The 21,239-nt window shown below is 36.0% G+C and overlaps 1 protein-coding gene across 6 annotated transcripts in view; it reads left to right on the top strand.

Annotated features, from left to right (window-relative positions):
• mgmt (O-6-methylguanine-DNA methyltransferase) overlaps nucleotides 1-21,239 on the top strand; it is a 308,175-nt gene that overhangs the window by 10,016 nt on the left and 276,920 nt on the right. The gene's annotated exons all lie outside the window — the stretch shown is intronic.

Genomic DNA, 21,239 nt, shown 5'->3' with positions numbered 1-21,239 from the left:
CCTCCCAAATAATTGTTCTGATTACTTTCTAGCACTGCAATGAAACGATAAAGGTAATTGCACCCTAAATGTAAGGGCACCAAAACACAATAAAATTACCCTGAATTAGCTCGGCTTGTCAGGAGAAGTATTTATGAAATGTAGGACTGTAATAACCAAGACAGATATTATAGCTCGGAGGTGAGGTATTGCTTTAATGTAATACTCGCTGAAATTTATAAAAAGAAAAGCAGGCGCTTTAATAGAGAGTAGTTTGGAAATGAAGTTATTCTAATAGGAAGCAATAATATGCTGAAGAGGTAATGTTTTTCTTGTATGCTATGGTTATTTGAATTACCTTTCGCTCACTCTTTCAGCTAATGGGAATTGTTAAACAGCCTGTGACTTTAACCCATTTTTGCTGAGCCCAAGTAGCAATTATTTTGGAATCTAAAACCTAAGGTTACAGTCTTACTGATAGTTTTACCATCTTAAGACGTGTGCCATGCCAGGGTGCGACTAGAGAGTGCACTAAAACCGCTAGGAATATTCTTATACTATATTTGTAGCACCTGTTTCTGACATACTGTTAGTGCCCTTTGTTAATTACCCTTTCCTGACAGAGATGTTAAGAGTTCAGCATATTTATTAAAGCTCATACACTGACTGTGACAATTCATCTAAATGACTTTGACTGCTTTACACTACTATAAAGTTATGGTAACCCAAGTTACCATGAATCCGTGTTGATCGCAATGCAATCCTATAACACCTATATATATACATGATATTACTAAATAGAACCATGTACTGGTATATACTCTACTCTCTGTTAGTATACATGGATAAGTCATTTAAGACCTTGTGTGCAAAGTGCAATTTTGGATACTGTTTACCATGTTATTTACCCCCTAATGCCACAATTTCAGCATGGGTTGGCCAATACGTCGATCGCGGTCCACCAGTCGATCCCCCCATAGTGTATTGACATTGGCTACTGTGAAAACACTAAAGCTACTGCCATTTTCTGCTGGCGGTTTGTCCAGGGTTCCCCTGTAGGGGTGTGAAATAGGATGTGGAATGGGTTCACCAGAGCTAAGCACAACTATACGAATATTGCAGCGAGTTGGTTTTGGCACAAGTATCTTTAATGAATGGCATCAGTTTACACGTCCATATGAAACAGCGTCCATTTTTACTTTTTTTTTTTTCAAAATAGCCTTATCTCTACAGAGCCCCACCCCATACAACTGCCAATCACTAAAGCATAACTATAATAACAATATTTGATTATTTCTTAGTTGTCAAAATTCTGTTTTAGAGGAGTTTATTCACATTGTTTCTACTTAGCTTACATACTCAAGGCTCGTTCTTGGTAACCTTGACTTACGTTTTCTTCCTGTCAGCAGGCATGCCCAACTTCACATTTCACAGGATCCTTTGGAGCAGTGGCTCTCAATCAGTCTTCCCTAAGGCCTTTAATGCTTTTCAGCTTTGTATAAACATTACCAGTATATAATGTGCATTGCCTCCACAGAGAAATTCAGTGTTTTTTCTAAGAAATACAAAGGAAATGAGTATTCCAAAAATATAAATTGAGTAAGGAGTCATATCAGTATAGAAAAAAAACTGTCAGTTTTATTTTTTTTAAAAAAGTAGAGGTGTTTAAGAAGCAAACACTGCACCTCACCAAAATGGCAGACACATAGGGACTGATTTACTAAGACACGATTTCAAATCCGAATTGGAAAAATTCCAATAGGAAACGAACATTTTGCGACTTTTTCGTATTTTTTGCGATTTTTTTCGGCGTCTTTACGATTTTTGCGTAAAAACGCGAGTTTTTCGGCGTCTTTACGATTTTTGAGTAAAAACGCGAGTTTTTCGTAGCCATTACGAAAGTTGCGCAAAGTCGAGTTTTTTTCGTAGCGTTAACACTTAAAAGGTGCGACGTTTCGCGCAAGTTTTAACGCTACGACTTTGCGCAACCTTCGTAATGGCAAAAATCGTAAAGACGCCGAAAAACTCGCGTTTTTACGCAAAAATCGTAAAGACGCCGAAAAACTCGCGTTTTTACGCAAAAATCGTAAAGACGCCGAAAAAATCGCAAAATTACCGATCATTACGAAAAAAACGCAATCGGACGCATTCGGCCCGTTCGTGGGTTAGTAAATGTGCCCCATAGACGTTGTTTGAAGTTAGCGCAGGTTAATCCATAAAATGATGATAAAATACACTTAAAAAATTTTCAGTTTCTAATTTAGCTTGCCTATTATGTTCAGTTTCTGTAGTTCAGTAAATTGTTTTAAGTTCTTTGATGTTTGTTTCAGTAGTTGATTCTAGGGATGCACCGAATCCAGGATTCGGTTCTATGTTTGGCCAGGATTCGGCCTTTTTCGGCAGGGTTGGGATTCTGCCAATCCACGATCCTGGCCAAACTGAATCCGAATCCTACTTAGCATACGCTAATTAGGATTTAGAAGGGTTAGATGTCCGCATGAACACGGAAGTGAAAAAATTTTCGCTGCGCGGATTGCAAAGTGTCTGCTAATTGTAATAAGTGGATGAATCTCTATCTCTTTGCCAGATTGTTCTGAAGATGTCAGTTATCCGGGAAGCTACCGGACTGACAGCAAGTTTAATATCTCTAGTGCCATCTGAAAGTAGAGCCTCCAGACCCTCTTATAAGTAAAATTATGGTAATAAAGAGTTAACAGAAGTTATTATTAACATTGATTTTACCATCTCTTGTATCATGGTCCATACCGTCATGATCACTACCATTTCAAACTCTACTAGCAATATTACAGTTAGAATTACAGATGTCTCCTCTCTAACTATTAAGCACAAGAAGAATAAGGAGCAACAATGACAATGTTTGTTGATAAAGGAGTCAACTTGTTCCATACTTCATTTGCCCCATTTTGCTCTAAGCATAATGGCACACATACTGTGGCAATCACTTGGTTAAAACACAAATACTCACCCACCTTCCCAAATGGATGTCAAATAAAACCATGCAAAAATTCCAGATTAGGGGCTTTTCCTGTTTTATATGAGAGTCCTGTTACACTGTCCCACGCTAGTATATTTATATGATTACCATCAGCTGACTTTTTCATTGATGTGCTATGTGTGCATCGTCATGTAAAGTGGGAAGCACATATATAAAAATGTTTTACACTAAATTCTTTACTTCCCTGAATAATAAAATCGAAATCTTCTTGTTACTGTAAAACTCCGTTGCATCAGTTTGTAATTAAAGATAAAATAAATGGCATATTAAAGGTGGAATATATTCAAGTGGCCGAAATAAAGACACAAGAGACAAGCTTTGGAGTATCAACTGTGATTTATTGAGTAAAGCACTACAAAAGGCTCCCCCCCCAATTTATTTCAAAGTTATATGTGATTAAGCTTTGGGCCATGTAACTGATGATATAAAAATAGATATCACTAAGAGAAAAGTGTAGACAAGGGGAATGAACGCTACATGACTACAAATCTGTCTATTACCAGACCACCTCTCGTTGCCGCATCTAACACAGATAGTGTAGTGTTGTGCAAGTGTGAAATCCTATCATTAATCACACCAGCATGGAGGCTGATCAGTGTCTGCTGGGAAACAAAGACCTAATCCACAGGGAGACTGTAACGGTCAGGTTGTATTTGATTGTTTAAAAAAAAAAAAAAAAAGACAACATTAGGGAAATTTGCTGCAGATGATAACAAAAATATGAATTTTCATAAGAGAAACTCTTTCGTTTTCTATGTTTAAACAAGGCTGTAAATTGATTATTGTATACTTAAATAGTGACGGATAGTGTGCAGTAATCTCAGCAAATTCCATCTAATGGCAATATTTCTGTTTCTTAAATATGTTTAATGCATTAAAGTATAAATGTGTAAAAACATGTATTTGTATATATATATATTAAAAGCCTCAAGTTTACTGATATGAACAGTGATATAAACCTGAATTGATTAGTGGAAATGATAATACAGCTGTATGCAATGGCACTAACAGACTACCAGCCCAAACCTCACCCACTTCCCATGACATTAATGGTAATGACGAAGCTCAAAGCCACTGAGTATACTCAGAGTTTTGGTTCATGAGTGTATTTCCCTTGTTGGTCCATAGTACATAAGGCAAATAAAGATTTAATCCCTTGACAAATGACAGCATTCCCTGTGAAGTTACATTTTTTGGATACCTTGCCAATTATAAACTAAGCTCTTAATCAGTGGTTCCCAGACTGTGGGGCTGCCACAGGGGATTGCATTGGATAGGAGCTCAAGCCTGAAAGCTGATGGCATGTGGAGTTTTTTTTCCTTACAAGCTGATTTCAGCCAACAAAGAGGAGCCCCAAACCCTTCTTTCCTTCTTCTGTTGGTGGAAAGTAAAGCACCCAACTTCCCTAGTACTAGAGATTTTCAGCTCAGAGATTCTCTAGTTGTTACGTTCTAATTAATTTGGACCTGAACAATGGAAAATACTTTTTCATGTACATTTTATTGGTCACAATTCATGTAATATCCAAGCAGTAGCCTACACTGAACAAAAAAATCTGACTTTTAGATAAAAAAAAGAGCTGCTTTTCAGTTTATAATAATAGTGAAGAGCGAAGTTTTTCACCAAGGTTCGCCACAAAAGAAAAAAAAACCCATAGACTCCAGTGGGTGAAAAACAATGTTCAAGGTAAAAATAAAAAAATTTTGCCCATTGACTTCAATGGATTTTGGGACATTTTGCCAATTTTTCAGTGAAGTTACATTTACTCATCACTATATGTATAAATTCGATGAGAATACACATTAATAATATGTTTATATTCTGGCCACTATTACATACAAAAATGATGTATTCTTGGGACTTATTTTATCAGACATTGTTATAGATCAATCATTTTAATCAGCCCATAAGGATTTGGGGATTTATAATTTGAAATAACAAGTTTGATCTCATTAGATTGACAAAAGACAAATGTATCCATCTGCAAAGAAAGATTTAATAAATAATAATCAATAGCAACATAAATGAAACAGGTATGGGATCAATTATGCGGAATGTTTTGGACCTGGGGTTTTCTGGATAAAGGGGCTTTCTGTATTTGGATCATCATTCCTTAAGGCTACTAAAAAAACATTTAGGGGGACATTTATTAACCCCATGTTTTGGATCAGGGTTTTTGAAGCCAGAAAGTCATGGGGAAAAGAGCTGTGACTTTTTCCATATTTATTATACGTTTTTTCCGCAACAATTCCAAAACCGAAAACTCTCCACCTTAAAAACTTAATGTAGAAGTCAGTGGTAGATGTCCCTTCCCAAATTGCACTTTTTGGCCCTTTTTCTTGCACATGCTTTTTTGTCTTTGGATTTCTTGATAAATGTCTGACATTGGTGGAAACAAGTTTATTCATAGAAATAAATAAAAAAATAAAACAAGATAAATTCGAGTTTTAGTATATCTGCTTAAACATTAAATAAACCCTGTTTTGCTACCAGTTTATATGTATGCACCTTAGTTACCATCAAGTACAAAGTAGTATTTTATTATTACAGAGAAAAAGAGGTAATAAAAAAAATAGAATGACTTGCTTACATGAGACTCTATGGGAGATAGCCTTCCCCTAACAAAACCCCTCAGTTCCCTTTATTTACAAAAGTGTTTAATTGTTTAATGGATATCACGATATTAATACTTTTCAAATTTTTTGTTTGGTGTCCTTGATAATATAACCTGGGATTTTTCAGTCATTACCATTCTTAGCTTACAGAGAGGTTAAAATGTAGAGGGTATATAAATCAAATTCTCCATTTGATTTTTTTTTTTTCACTGTGTTTTCTGTGTTGACTTAAAATACAGTTTTTTATGGATTGCCTTGAGAAGATGGAAATATCAGTTGTCAGGTTTTGAGATGGTAATTTGTAAAACAAATTGATGCAAAAGTCTGTTGAATGGAATAGCTAGTGAAGGTGAAGAGTGAGGTACTGGCAGCAGATAAGGGCATTATTACTTTAAATTGTTATTATTGGTCAGGGACCTAGAAACGGTGGTTGTATTGCCATGCGAGTATTTGTAAAATATCCATAAATAAGCCATGTGAATATACAGTAAGTATCACCGACAAAATTAATAGATGTGATACATACTTGAGTAGATTTGATGCCTCTATGTGGTGTACAGAACTATAAATAATAGACATTTCTTACTGATGTAGCAGGCCTCATAATTTAAAAAGACATTTGTTTAAAAGTCACCAGAAAATAAAGCATTGTTTTTCATACAGCAAGTTTAACTGTAGCGGTTCCATTAATTTCATAAATAGGAGTTATGGGTAAATAAAAAATGTAATATACATGGGTTTGCAAAGGCATTCGGCCTTGTAAAGATGGCAAATCTTGTTTGTCTTTAGGGCTATGTGCTGTTACCCACTGCAGATCTTGCCTCATTCATTTGAATCGGAAGTGCAACATGCAAAAAATCCATACTTGTATTTCCACTGATTCATGGCACTTCATTCATGTCAATGAGATTTGATCTGCAGCATGTAGTGGCTAATGGCCTTTAAAGGTAACAATTTTGCAACTTTACAAATGCTGTTGTCCTCTGTATATCACTTCTATTTCACTTTGTATTGTATAGGTATTTCTTTAAGTTATGTTAGCCTTGCTGAAGAAAAGTGTATCAAGCAATAATGGAGAGGGCAGAATATGCAGCCACATGGGACTTAAACCTCCCCAAGCAACCACTAGTCCTGGTGCTCAGATTTGTCATTTGTTGTTTTGGTTTTTTTTTTTTGTGAGGCTCACTTGTAAATATTGACTCATGTGAATCTCAAAGAAATAAATGTCCCAAATGTGTACAGTGGGGATAATAGCCATTGGAAAGGAAATATGTCTGTGGGATAGCAGGTATAGTAGGGAGAGATGGTGCCTATAGTAGCAGTGGGGGGGTAATAGCCTCTGGGAAGGGACTGTGGCTGTGGGATAGCAGGTATAGTAGGGAGAGATGGTGCCTATAGTAGCAGTGGGATAATAGCCTCTGGGAAGGGACTGGGGCTGTGGGATAGCAGGTATAGTAGGGAGAGATGGTGCCTATAGTAGCAGTGGGATAATAGCCTCTGGGAAGGGACTGGGGCTGTGGGATAGCAGGTATAGTAGGGAGAGATGGTGCCTATAGTAGCAGTGGGATAATAGCCTCTGGGAAGGGACTGTGGCTGTGGGATAGCAGGTATAGTAGGGAGAGATGGTGCCTATAGTAGCAGTGGGGATAATAGCCTCTGGGAAGGGACTGGGGCTGTGGGATAGCAGGTATAGTAGGGAGAGATGGTGCCTATAGTAGCAGTGGGGGGATAATAGCCTCTGGGAAGGGACTGGGGCTGTGGGATAGCAGGTATAGTAGGGAGAGATGGTGCCTATAGTAGCAGTGGGGGGGATAATAGCCTCTGGGAAGGGACTGGGGCTGTGGGATAGCAGGTATAGTAGGGAGAGATGGTGCCTATAGTAGCAGTGGGGGGATAATAGCCTCTGGGAAGGGACTGTGGCTGTGGGATAGCAGGTGTAGTAGGTGGGTTAACAACTAAAGTAACTCTCTGCATCACATCCTGGCTCTTTAACCATTGCTGAAAGACAATTCCTAGCGTTCACCATCAGCTATGGGCTCTACCATCTTTAAAATGCAAAATATGTTTGAACAAACTCATTTATATAAATATTATTATCTACTTTCCCCCAGTTTTTAGATTCTATTCTTTTATTTTATGTGAAAACAATTACAGGGCAGTACACAATGATTGCCATGTAATTGTAAAAACAGAAACTAGAGCTGAATCGGGTTTTATATGTGTCTGTGATACTAAAATTCCAGTTTTGTGATTATTCTTGATAAACTATTGCTTATTGCTGGCTCTTTTGTTCCATGTGTCAAAATACTGTTCTTATTCTTATTTCATGACAAATACCAAATCGTCCAGAGCCTCAGTTAATAACACGTTTGTTCTCAAATATGCCCAGTGGCGCAATTATTTCTTGTGTATTACAAGTACGGTGTTTCAAACCATCTGTTTCTGTGAGTGGCTCTCCATTATGTGTCTCTGAATATGTTTTAATAGGTTTGTATTCTTTATATTTGTTGTTGTGGCAGTTTGATAATATGTCTGGGGCCAGTGAATATTTAGGGCCTAAATATTCACTGACCCCACCCTAAATTTTAGGCCTTCATCTTCCACACTGAATTTTTTTCTTATCCAGCGGCATCAGGTCATTTTAACCCCATCACCTCCCTGTCCTCAACAGTGCAGGCTCCTCCCACTGGGCAGTGGCCAGTTTATATTATATGAAAGTTAACCTACAAGTATGTCTTGGTCAGTGGGAAGAAACCAGAGCTTTGGGCTTTTTCTCAAGTCTGAAAGATATCTAGGTGAGAAACCATTGCATAGTACAGATATGGACCTGTTATCCAGAATGCTCAGGACCTGGGGTTTTCCGGATAAGGGATCTTTCCGTAATTTGGATCTCCATAAATTAAGTCTGCTAAAAATCATTTAAATATTGAATAAACCCAATAGGCTTGCCTTCAGTAAGGATTAATTATATCTTAGTTGGGATCAAGTACAGGTACTGTTTTATTATTACAGAGAAAAGGGAATAATTTAACCATTAAATAAACCCAATAGGGCTGTTCTGCCCCCAATAAGGGGTAATTATATCTTAGTTGGGATCAAGTACAGGAACTGTTTTATTATTACAGAGAAAAGGGAATAATTTAACCATTAAATAAACCCAATAGGGCTGTTCTGCCCCCAATAAGGGGTAATTATATCTTAGTTGGGATCAAGTACAAGGTTCTGTTTTATTATTACAGAGAAAAGGGATCTTTCCGTAATTTGGATCTCCATAAATTAAGTCTGCTAAAAATCATTTAAATATTGAATAAACCCAATAGGCTTGCCTTCAGTAAGGATTAATTATATCTTAGTTGGGATCAAGTACAGGTACTGTTTTATTATTACAGAGAAAAGGGAATCATTTAACCATTAAATAAACCCAATAGGGCTGTTCTGCCCCCAATAAGGGGTAATTATATCTTAGTTGGGATCAAGTACAGGTACTGTTTTATTATTACAGAAAAAAGTTACGTAATTCGTAACTTTCTGGATAAGGGATCCCATACCTGTACATCTAGTAGCCCATTTATTATGCTGTGTAAAACATAATTTGCAGTAAAAAACAGTGTAAAATTAATGGCAAATTTATCAAGGTGTGTTTTATTTTATGCCATACAAACGCCTTCTGTAAACTCAGGCCTATTTTAATGTGGCAATTTGTGGCAAAATTTGTTGCCAGTTTTTACACCGCATAGTAAATCTGGCCTAATGTGATTGACATGATTTTTTTTTTTTTACCTTTACAAGAAAAATAATAATACTTATTGGGTTTTTTTGCGCCAAATACAAAATTCTGTAATTTGGATCACCATACCTTAAGTCTACTAAGAAATCAATAAAATATTAAATAACCCAATAGGATTGTTTTGCCTCCAATAAGGATTAATTATATCTTAGTTGGGATCAAGTACAGGTACTGTTTTATTATTACAGAGAAAAGGGAATCATTTAACCATTAAATAAACCCAATAGGGCTGTTCTGCCCCAATAAGGGGTAATTATATCTTAGTTGGGATAAAGTACAAGGTACTGTTTTATTATTAAAGAGAAAAGGGTATCATTTTTAAAATCAGAATTATTCACCTAAAATAGAGTCTATGAGAGACGGCTTTTCCGTAATTCTGAGCTTTCTGGATAACAGGTTTACAGATAATGGATTCCATAACTGCTCTGGATAAGTACTGTAGGGTGCATGTACTAACTCAGATGCTAATTTGCACATGTACTGTTGTTCATTGCAGCCAATCAGCAATTAGTCTTAGTCTACCAGCAAGAAGCTAAAACCCCATAAAATAAAATGCAGATAATATATCAAATATTATTGTAGCAGCGTTTAGTCTAAATGATTCTCATGGCGATTAACTTCCTAAATAATACATTGGGGTGGATTTTATTATAATAATCCTGAAACTTTCAATATTCGCCTCCAAAATATAGGCTACTTTGTTTTTTTTTGTTTGTTTTTTTCTGTGTGCTTTCCAAGGTACTAAGCCTATAAATATTTATTTAAGTTTACGGTAACGATATATTACTTTTGCTGTTTATACTTTATGTATCTGTGAGCCACGTTAAAGCTAGCTGTAACTGCCCAGAGACACAGCATTCTCATAAAGTGTCCCGGTAAAATACCTTGAGAATGCTTTTTCACAGTTATTTTGATAAGTGGCAAAAAAAGGCACCCTACAGATTCTGTGATAATGTGATTTATTTTTCAAAGGACACCTCTAGGATATGAAGTGTCATAAAAAAATAAAAATAAACAGAAGGAAAGGGCTAGGGCCTGGATGAAGATTAGTTACAGCAATGCACGGTTGTAATATAATAATCTGCACAAAGTATATTGTAACTGCACCATTCTTGCCTAGTAATCTCCACTCTGTTACATACCAGCCGGTGCTGTACTTATATTCCCATCATTTTCGCCATAGCTATTGCTATACTGCAACTCCCAGTATCCTTCTTAGTTTGTCTGATTGAGCTGAAAATTGAAGTTAGACAGCAACTGGAAAGACTTTGGTTGGAGATCCCTGTACACTGTACAGTAGAAAACTTAGGGGCACATACACTAAAATCCGTTTTTTTTCTGGCCTTGAAACGTGATATAGTATAAATTCAAAGTAACCACAATAATTTCTGTAGTCCTAAAATGTCTCAACATGCCTTTATCGTTTGTATGAAAATACGAACGATAAATACGAACTTGCGTTCCGAAAGTCACAAAAACTTTTTTTGGATTTCATGCCCTCCATGTCTGGCTTCCATGGGACTCAATGGTACTCGACAGATCAAACCTGGCGAAAAGATAGTCCCGAGGAAAGTGTAACCAAAGCATTAACGAATTCCAAAATGTTCGTATTCTTTGCGCAAAGTACGATTTTTTTTTTGTGGAAATTTAACAAAAACCACGAAAAACTTGTGGAATTTTAACAAACTTTTCACATACATTACAAAATGTTCTATAAGTTAAAAAAATAGTTAGAAAAAGTATTAAATTATCTCAAAAAAGTTTGGTGAATGGGCCCCTTAGTGTCATTAAAATAAAGAAAGGGTTTTGAAAAAAATTACTGATTTCCATGGGTTTTCTTCTGGGGTAAAGCAAGGTCACTCTCATGTTTGAGAGATAATTAGTTCCAGAATGTGTTGATAAAGTTATGTAAACATTACTGTTGTTCCTAATTATTTGCCCAATGTAGATCCCTGCTTAATATCAGTGATTGGATATGATTTCCTTATCAGAGTACCCAGGGTGGAACCTGATTTCATAAGTAAAAATGTTATCAAGATCATCATGGTTCCTTGGGTTGAACCTTTTCCAGTATATTTTCGTTTTTGTTTCTTTTAATATGAAGGGGGATTTATCAACGGTCGAGTTCAAATTTTTTTCTGGATTTGAGTTTTTTTGCGCTTAAAAAACTCGAATTCGAGTTATGACTCTAATGTCTGGTATTTATTAAGTGCAAAAAAAACAAAAACTCAAATGTAAAAATGTGCCATGTGAAAACTAGGGAGTTTCTATAGAAGTCAATGGGAGTTGTCATAGGCAAAGTCAAGCCATATTCTAAAACTCAAGTTTTTTATTCGAACGAGTTTTCCTTATTAATAACTAAGCGACCATTTAATTTGTAAGTTTTTTTCAAAACTCAAATTCACAACCTCGAAAGTTAATAAATAAGCCCTAAAGTGACAGTATACCCTATTTGTAAACTAGGGGGCTGATTTACTAATCCACAAATCCGAAATTCGGATTGGAAAATGAACATTTTGCGACTTTTTCGTAGCCGGTACGACTTGCGCGAATTGTAGCGACTTTTTCATAACCATTACAAACTTCGTGAATTGTCGCGACTTTTTGATAGCCATTATGACTTTCGTGAATTGTCGCGACTTTTTCATAGCCATTACAAACTTTGTGAGTTGTCGCGACTTTTTCATAGCCATTACAAACTTCGTGAATTGTCGCGACTTTTTCATAGCCATTACGACTTTCACGAATTGTCGCGACTTTTTTGTATTGAGCGCTCGAAAAAGTTGCAAAATACCAATCATTACGGAAATGTATATAAATGCTATAGTCCTTTATTACGGAAATATTGTGGTTGCGATCCGAAAGTCACAAATTTTTTGGATTTGAACGTTCATAAACGGCGCAAAAACCTTTCTGGCTTTGAAACCTTTAATGTATGATTTTAGAAGCCTTCCATAAGACTCAATGGCACTCTAAAGCTCCATCCTGGCCAAAAGATAGTCACGGTACCAAAGCTTGAATGGTCGTAGTTGTTGAGAAAAATGCAACTTTTTCGTGGAAGTTAACGAAAACCACGAAAAAGTAGTGGAATTTTAACTAAATTATTGTGGACATTACGAAAAGTTCTATAAGTTAGAAAAAATACAAATTTTCCTCAAAAAACGTAATCGTGGTTTAATGAATGGGCCCCACTGAGTTACTTAAATTGTAATTCGCCATGTCTGTAGAAAATGTACACAAAAATTTAGTGGAGGGGCTAGCTGGAAGGCTGGTAAAAACATTAAAACCTAAAAAAAATAAAAATATGCTTGTTTACTGTGATTATGCATGCCTGCACAGGTAAAAGCTGATCATTATGGTCAACAATTAATAATTGTTTGCATAAATAGGACTCTGCAAGAAATGGGAATCCCGTATTTTGGAACTTCATGGACATAGGGCTTTTGGATAATAGATTCCATACCTTGAATGTTTTCATAATTTTTAGCTGCAGCTAAGGAAGTTGAAATTGCAGTGGAGTCCATAAAGGAAAAGAAAAGTTTTCTCTTGTTTATTTCTAGCTAGAATCCCCAGAGGTCATGTACACTGTGTGATTCATTAAGAAAACGGTTTGGAACTTACTTAAGCCATGCAAACGCATTTACTGGCTTTTTATCTCTCGCCGTTTCATTAGCCTAACTGAAAACGCATTAAAATTGTATACTAACATTTTTTTTTATTTACTTCTGTCAGTCACTGTCATTAAACTTTATATTGATTTTTATGCAGCCTGTTCCGACAATATAAGCGGCCGCACAAAGTACCTTCCTGGCCGCACCGAGCCGGCTGAGCAAATTTGCTATCAGGGAGTTGAGTATTTTTTCCACTTTATATTTAAGTTGTCAAACTGATGATAGACGGCCTATTCAGCGAGCATAATTTAGGACGTGGGGCAGCAACTCTGAGGCAGATTTTATTGGTTGCTTTTGAACCATCTGATTAATAATATTAGCCAGGCATCAATATATTAATAATGGTGTGTCTATAGGTTGTGTGCATAATTTAGAGAACCTTAGCCCTTTATTGGAGCACAATGCCACTGAGGCATATGCTTTTTCAAAGTCACAGGAGCATGCCTGGAAAATGAGGCTCTTCTCTATAAAACATTAAGCCATAAATCATTTTGAAATTCCCACCCCAATAAATCTTCCACAATGAAAACCTTTTGATACTCATTCGTTATTAATGACAAGAAGGACTTAATTCTGTTGGCAAACAGTGGTGTTCCAATTTTATACATAGCATTTAACAGTCTAATGAGATATGAATTTAACTATGCTGTATTCACACTCTGGTTTACCTATGTCTAAGTATGTGTATCCCTGTTTAGCTGATGAATATTAATGCCATGAACAATATGACATGTTGGGTTTGTCATTGTTAAAGGAGAAATTAAATTGCTTAGGTGGAATCTACTCTTAAACTGATTGGGGTCTACAAACCCAGCCTTATAAAGAAATATATTATTACTAAAAATACATTTACATGCGTTTTTTTTTAAGTGCTCCACATTTTTTTTTTGTGTAGTTGAAACAGCTGTGCATGACTTTTGCTGCGTTGTATGTATTTGGTTTTATTTGTCACCTTTAGGGGCATAATTATTAAACTGTGTAAAATGAATTCGCTGAAAAAACGGCGTTAAAAGCGGTGTAAAATAAACGGAGGAGAACCTGGCGATGTGTGGTGAATTTTCTCCCCCTTTTTTACACAGCATAATAAATATGCCCCTTTATGTAGGCAAAATTCATGTATGTCCATTTTGCTTTAGAAATTTATTTTAAAATTAGTTTTTATGAAATGTATATAATTGTTGGTAAAATTCACAAATATCAGGGTAAAACATTGTAGCCTTTCATATTTTTGTGCAAGCAATATAGATGCATTTTTGTTGATGGATAACTAACAAAAAAGTTTATTGGCTGCCAGGTTTGTAAATTCTGATGGGATCCATTATCTGGAAAACTATTATCCAGAATGTTCCGAATTACGGAAAGGCTATCTCCCATAGACTCCATTATATGCAAATAATTCTAATTTTTAAAAATTATTTCCTTTTTCTCTGTAATAATAAAACAGTATCTTGTATTTGATCCCAACTAAGATATAATTAATCCTTATTGGGGGCAGAACAGCTCTATTGGGTTTATTTAATGGTTAAATGATTCCCTTTTCTCTGTAATAATAAAACAGTACCTGTACTTGATCCCAACTAAGATATAATTAATCCTTATTGGAGGCAAAACAAGCCTATTGGGTTTATTCAATATTTAAATGGTTTTTTAGCAGACTTAAGGTATGGAGATGGAGACTCCAGGTCTCAAACTTTCTGGATAATAGGTCTAATACCTGTAAATAAATCAATAAATAAATAAAACAAATGGGTTAATTGAATAAAGGTTATTATTGGAAAACGGTGTCAACAATTTTCCTTTATGCATTTTCAATATATGTTTCGTAAACCTGTAGCTCCGCATCTGCCATCAGGAAAAAAAGGCGGAAAGTAATAAAACTTCTTGCAAAAAAAGTTATTTTTTATTTACTCAATGAAAACCTCATAACTAGTCTTTAAAAGTGCATTTTGTGTTGTTAAAATTAGAAATTCAATCACATCCAGTGACATTGTACATTGTATTACGTCCCAAAGAATGAATGAATGAATAAATAACTTTTTAACCAAATGTCTTTTAAAATTCTTATACAAGTTAGAAAATAAAAAAACAAAGAACTAATTGGTTGACCTTGATTAGAGCACTTGTAAAATTGGTTTGCAGAAAGATCATATGAGAAGTTGTCATGCAAAGGGTTAAGTTCCACCGTAAGCATTACGTTTTTTATTTTATAACTGTTAATTAAAAGATGATGTACACAACAGCTGGGGTGCAGCTGCACCTCATAGACCTCATACGCCCAATCTGTTTTGAATTTATAAGAAAGTGTGAGAAATAACCAGAGTAAATAAAAAGCAAAGAGAGATAAAGGTTCACCTTGTGTATTGTTTTGCCGGTGCCCACAGCTATGAATACCTTTGAGGTGCATATGATATAATGGTACATATTTAAATTATTTACGTTAATGGCAATTACAGTCTACAGGCTTAGTAATGTTTCCATAACTCAAATACAAATAACAAGATAACAGAAATGGGACATATATATTTAAAAACAAAACTCACACACATATATATACACCTATAGATATATATATATATATATATATATATATATATATATATATATATATATAGGTATGGGACCCATTATCCTTATCCACTATCCATAATGCTCTTGACCTGGGGTTTAATAAGGATTATGTATATCTTAGTTGGGATCAAGTACAAGGTTCTGTTTATTATTACAGAGAAAAGGGAATAATTTAACCATGAAATAAACCCAATAGGGCTGTTCTGCCCCCAATAAGGGGTAATTATATCTTAGTTGGGATCAAGTACAGGTACTGTTTTATTATTACAGAGAAAAGGGAATCATTTAACCATGAAATAAACCCAATAGGGCTGTTCTGTCCCCAATAAGGGGTAATTATATCTTAGTTGGGATCAAGTACAGGTACTGTTTTATTATTACAGAGAAAAGGGAATCATTTAACCATGAAATAAACCCAATAAGGGGTAATTATAACTTAGTTGGGATCAAATACAAGGTTCTGTTTATTTTATTTATTATTACAGAGATAAAGGAAATCACTTTTAAATATTAGAATGATTTGCTTATAATGGAGTCTATGGGAGCCTTTCCGTAATTCGTAACTTTCTGGATAATGGGTTTCTGGATAAGGGATCCCATACCTGTACATCTAGTGGCCCATTTATTATGTTACAAGGTACATTTTTATTAATACGGAGAAAAAGGAAATTCGTTTTAAAATTCTAATATATTAATTAAAATTCTATATATATATATATATATATATATATATACAAATTCTATATATATTATACACATACACAGATGGTTGTAAGGATGGGGGGGGGGATAAAAAAATAATAAATACCTTCTTTAAAACTGTAACTCACTGAAATTATCAGGTCCAGGTGCCATTGGGAACATTCCCCAAATTTAAAAATAAAAAGGCTTGCTCAGTAAATTTAAGTTATATATTTGCTTAGCATAAGGAGACTCCCTTGTTAAAAAAAAAATGAGATTAGCAAAAATTGAAATAGCGGAGAGAGAAAAGTAAGCATAGGTAGTCTTCAGTGGGGTTATGTAATAAAAGGCTCTAAGTTTGTCCAGAAGCAGTAATCCATAACAACCAATGAACAGACAGAATTTACTGGTCACCTGTTTAAAAGCAGACTTATTGGTTGCTATGGGTTACTGCTCCTGGGCAGACTTAGTGCCTTTTATTACATAATGGGGTAATGTATTATTTGCTTCTTTATGATATACTAGTACCATTTTTTTGTTTTAGTACATGCTGTATGCAATATACAGATGTAATTCAGCAAGAAAACTGAACTTGAGGTTTGTGTAACTGAGTACAACTAGTGGAGAATATGTAACAGTAGTAGTCAGAGGTGTATTTTGCTCCAAGTGGCCAAATTGTGCACCAGTTTTGATAAAGCACTCAACGTCTTGATGGCTTTCCCCATATTTACATATGAATAATAAGTACTGGTGTACTACAAGGCAGAAATATTGCCTTGCTTGGGGGACAGGCAAATAAAACCAAGCAAGACAAAAAAAAAGATTGAAACACAAAAAATAATGTAAAGTTGATGAACCATGGCGACTTAGTCACACATGTGATCCAAGAACTTCCGAATATGCTACAACTGTCAGTGTAGCTTCTTTTTAATGGTACCTCAGTTTACTGTGTATCATTTTCAAGCAAGGTGGCAGTGTCTGCAATAATGAATATAATGAGCAATGGCCAACGAGGCTCCTTCTGTTGCTGGAGGAATCCTCCGCTGGGGAAATACAGAGTGTATCCAGCAAGATATAAGGCTGTAGTTCATTCCACAGAAGTTTGGGGAAATCAGAAATGGCTAGTATTCATTGAATTGAATTTATTTATGTACTCCATGTCTATATCTTTTTAGTGAGATTTCAAATCCATCTGCGAGTGATGGTAATGTTATTCCATACAAGGCTCCAGTTACTTGTTCAGCCGGGATTTGTGAAGGAGACACATTCTAGTGAACAAGTATCTGAAACATTTCTTGTAAAGTTAATACTCATATTTCCGCAGCTGTTTGACACAACTTTCCTCTCCTATGGTTTTTATCATATATTTTATGTAATTTCAACCTGTGTAATACTAAACACTGTTATTCAGATATTTTAAAAAGTAAAATATAAAAGTGTCAATGGCTAAACAGTTTTGATTAATTTGACTGAATAAGTAATGTTTTCTCACACATAAATTTTCTTTCCAAACAAATCCAGTCATACAGAGCTGATAGCGCTCCCATTTGTAAGACTCATATTGTTAACAAAAATTAAAAGGCATATACTGTCATGAAAATGACACAGATAAAAGCAAAAAAAAAACTGAATACCTCTAAAAGCACGAAGCAAAGAAAGATTAGCCAACTGGAAAAGAACAGGTGCCATTGACTTCTACATTAACTCAACGGCTTTTAGATGGTGTATTTTTACTTTCAGATGTGTTTTTTAAATGAAAAAACGTAAAAATCGTAGTAAATGCCCCCCTTAGTGTTAAAGTACAGTCTTCAAGAAAGCTCTATATATAGGTTCAGAAACACCTGCTACTAAAAACCCAAAATCAAGCATTGGATGGGTTAAGAAGTCTTAAGAATTACATAGTCAAAAAGAAGCTGAGCCCGAAGCTCTAGATTCACGAATCAGCAACATAGACAAGACACACCAAAAAGGCAACAAATAGGTGGAGTTAGGGTTGCCACCTGTCCGGTTTTGACTCGGACAGCATGGTTTTGGAAGGGCTGTCCTGGTCAAGACCTCCTGCCCCGTTTCCCATATTAAAAAAACCAGGCAGGACTCAGTAACATTTACATGGCGATCGACCAATCGCCACATCATAGCCCGCCACTGTGACGTCATGGCCCCACCTCTTCCCTGTCCCCCATGACATTGTCCCCACCCCCTGCCCAGCTAAGAAAGCCGGCAGAGGTGGCAACCCCAGGTGGAGTCCATAAACAGAGTAATAGCCGGGGTACAATTTTATATTCACTATAGCATTCAATAATTTGACTGGAAGCATGCCATATTATTTGTGTTTGCATTAAACCTCATACCACATGTAAACCACTCGGGTTTAAAGTCAAAAATCATAATCCTTGTATGTGTTATTTAGAGAAATGAAATGCATGTGCAATGTATACCCATTAAAAATTCTCTACCGTTTTTTAATTAGAAGCCTTTGTATTTGCACCTTATGCTATTCCCCTGCAATGAGCTCTGATCACAGCTCCTGGAAACCTACAGGGCCAGTAGCCATCCTGATGTGGAAAAAGCAGGGGACTGCTCTGTACCAGACTTGAAAAAAAAAGCCCAGGAGTTTGTTTACTGAATTGTCATTGGTCAGTTGCTGATAAGAGCAAGTCAGGCACAGATAAGGAAATGAAACAAAAACATAGAGTGAAACACGCCTACTCCTCTGCTTCAAACACAATACAGAGCTGCGGTTAACCGTGTTTTAATTACTTTGCCATCTGATTTTTTAGAACAACATCTGTTATAGTGCTATTTTAGGGCTATACATAGTGAGTTAAGATTTTGACTTTACTTCCCCTTTAATTCAATAAGAACTTGTGCCATTCAAGTAAGAAGCTTTATAATGTAATTAAACACACAAAAAACACAACTTAGTACATTTTACCATAAAACCTCATACCTTAAAATGTAAACCCTTTTGTTCTATACTTTATGTCCTTGTTAAAGTACTGGAGACCAAAACTGCACTGCATTTTTAAAGTAGAAGGATTGCTTTCCATTTCTGCTTGTAGGATGGTGTACTGTACCCCCCTTGGGATATTAGGCCGAGCAACTCACCCACCACTGTTTATAAGATTTATATTTGTGTAACTCCACCATAGATTTGAAGAAACTGGAGGTCCACACTTAATGCCATTGAACAATTTATTTACAACTCCTGCACAATCTCCACTCAATTCTTCTCACACACCTTGACAGTTAGAGTTCCAGGCCACTTTGTTGCCACCTGTACCTACTCCCCTGAACCTTCTTTCACAGTTCAGAGGCTACACAACTCTTCACAGACTTTTAGGATAGGGGGTAGACATTCTAGATGGATTTCATTGTTCTACATAATTTTATGTCATTGGTAAACACAGATGCATTGCTTTCAGTGACCTTTTGCTAATCATTAATTTACATATAAAATATAGGCTTAATACAGAACTTCCCACTTAAATGAAAATTAAACCCTTCCTTATTCCCAGCCTCCCCTCTACTGCCCCCTCTATAAACGTCCTCCCCACAAGAGCTATTCTGTTCAGAAGTCTCCTTGAGTATTAACCTGCTATAAATCTTCAGAGCTGCATGATGACTTTAACAGCGCCATCTTCTGTCTGTCCTCTGATCCTCTTCTCAGTAGTCAGTATGGATCTTGCAGGAGTATGAGCAATTGAAGCTGATTCCAGACGTGGATTCAATTGCACATGCTCCTCCAAAATAAGAGTTGGCGCTCTAACAGAAGAGGATTAGAAGACGGGGAAGATGGCCCATTTGAACTCATCTGCCCAACTCTGCAAATGTATGGCAGTTCAGGACACAGGGAGACTTCTAAAAAGAATAGATGTTGTGGGGAGGGAGCTTAGAGAGGGGTACTGGGGGGCTAGGGTATAATTCTCCTTTAAATTGTGTTTGTTAAGCAAAATTAACTTCACATACTGTATAAATGATATAACTCTTGTTTCCTTCAGTCTTGGAAATATACAATCACAGCCAGCAGGCAGCTGCCATTTTGTGGGCACTGTTATTAAGGCAAGCTTTGTATCACCCCAAATTCTTGTGTATGTGCCAGAATGGGGGGCCAGATGCCCAGGCCCATGCACTAGCTACACAATTAGATGGTGAGAAGGTAGGGGGAATGTGAGTGCTGAATGGAAAGTTCAAGTAATTGTCTGCCCCGCCTCTATGCCTAAGGCATAGAGGCGGGGCAGGCAGCATATGATTGACAGCTGGGATTTTTAAATGCATTTATAATGGGTTTGAATGTGTTAATATAAAAATTAATTTTGGTCTCATGTTTAATTTGAAAAGGACTTTTATTATACAGCTTCCCATGTCTGGGTGACAGATCCTCTTTAAGAGTCCATTTAGAGAATACAATACTGACAGTCTGTCACTATGCAAGATGTTTCAAGAATTTATTTATCAATGTACATTTAGCACTGCCAAAACCAACAAACTTTAGGTTTAGTCACAAATGATTGACACTATATAAAAAACATTGGCAAAGTGTATCATATCTACTAGAGCACCACTGTCAACTGTCACTGTAAATAGCTTACTATATAATGAAAAGCAGGATGGTTTGACATTGCTTGTCCTTCTTAAAATCATGGTGGTTACTACTTATATTGCCATTATACCGGATAAAGTGTGATTTCTTAAAAAAAAACTTCAGATCGACTCACCACCAGAGATGTAAAACATAAAGGCATGTACTTTTCAGGTTAAGACCGTAAGCCGCGTCTGGTTACTTAAGAGGCAAATTTCTGCTTTTTAAAACAAAAACTTGGCTCTTCTAGTGCAGACAGCGAAATAACTGCCCCCTCTGAACCCAATCTCACGCTAAAATTGTAAGCGTGGAGTAGGATTGTAGATTGTAAGCTCTTTTG

This window comes from Xenopus tropicalis, chromosome 7 (assembly GCF_000004195.4).
Source record: "Xenopus tropicalis strain Nigerian chromosome 7, UCB_Xtro_10.0, whole genome shotgun sequence".
Classification (NCBI taxonomy): Eukaryota; Metazoa; Chordata; class Amphibia; order Anura; family Pipidae; genus Xenopus; species Xenopus tropicalis.
This window is presented reverse-complemented; position numbering and strand designations above follow the sequence as displayed.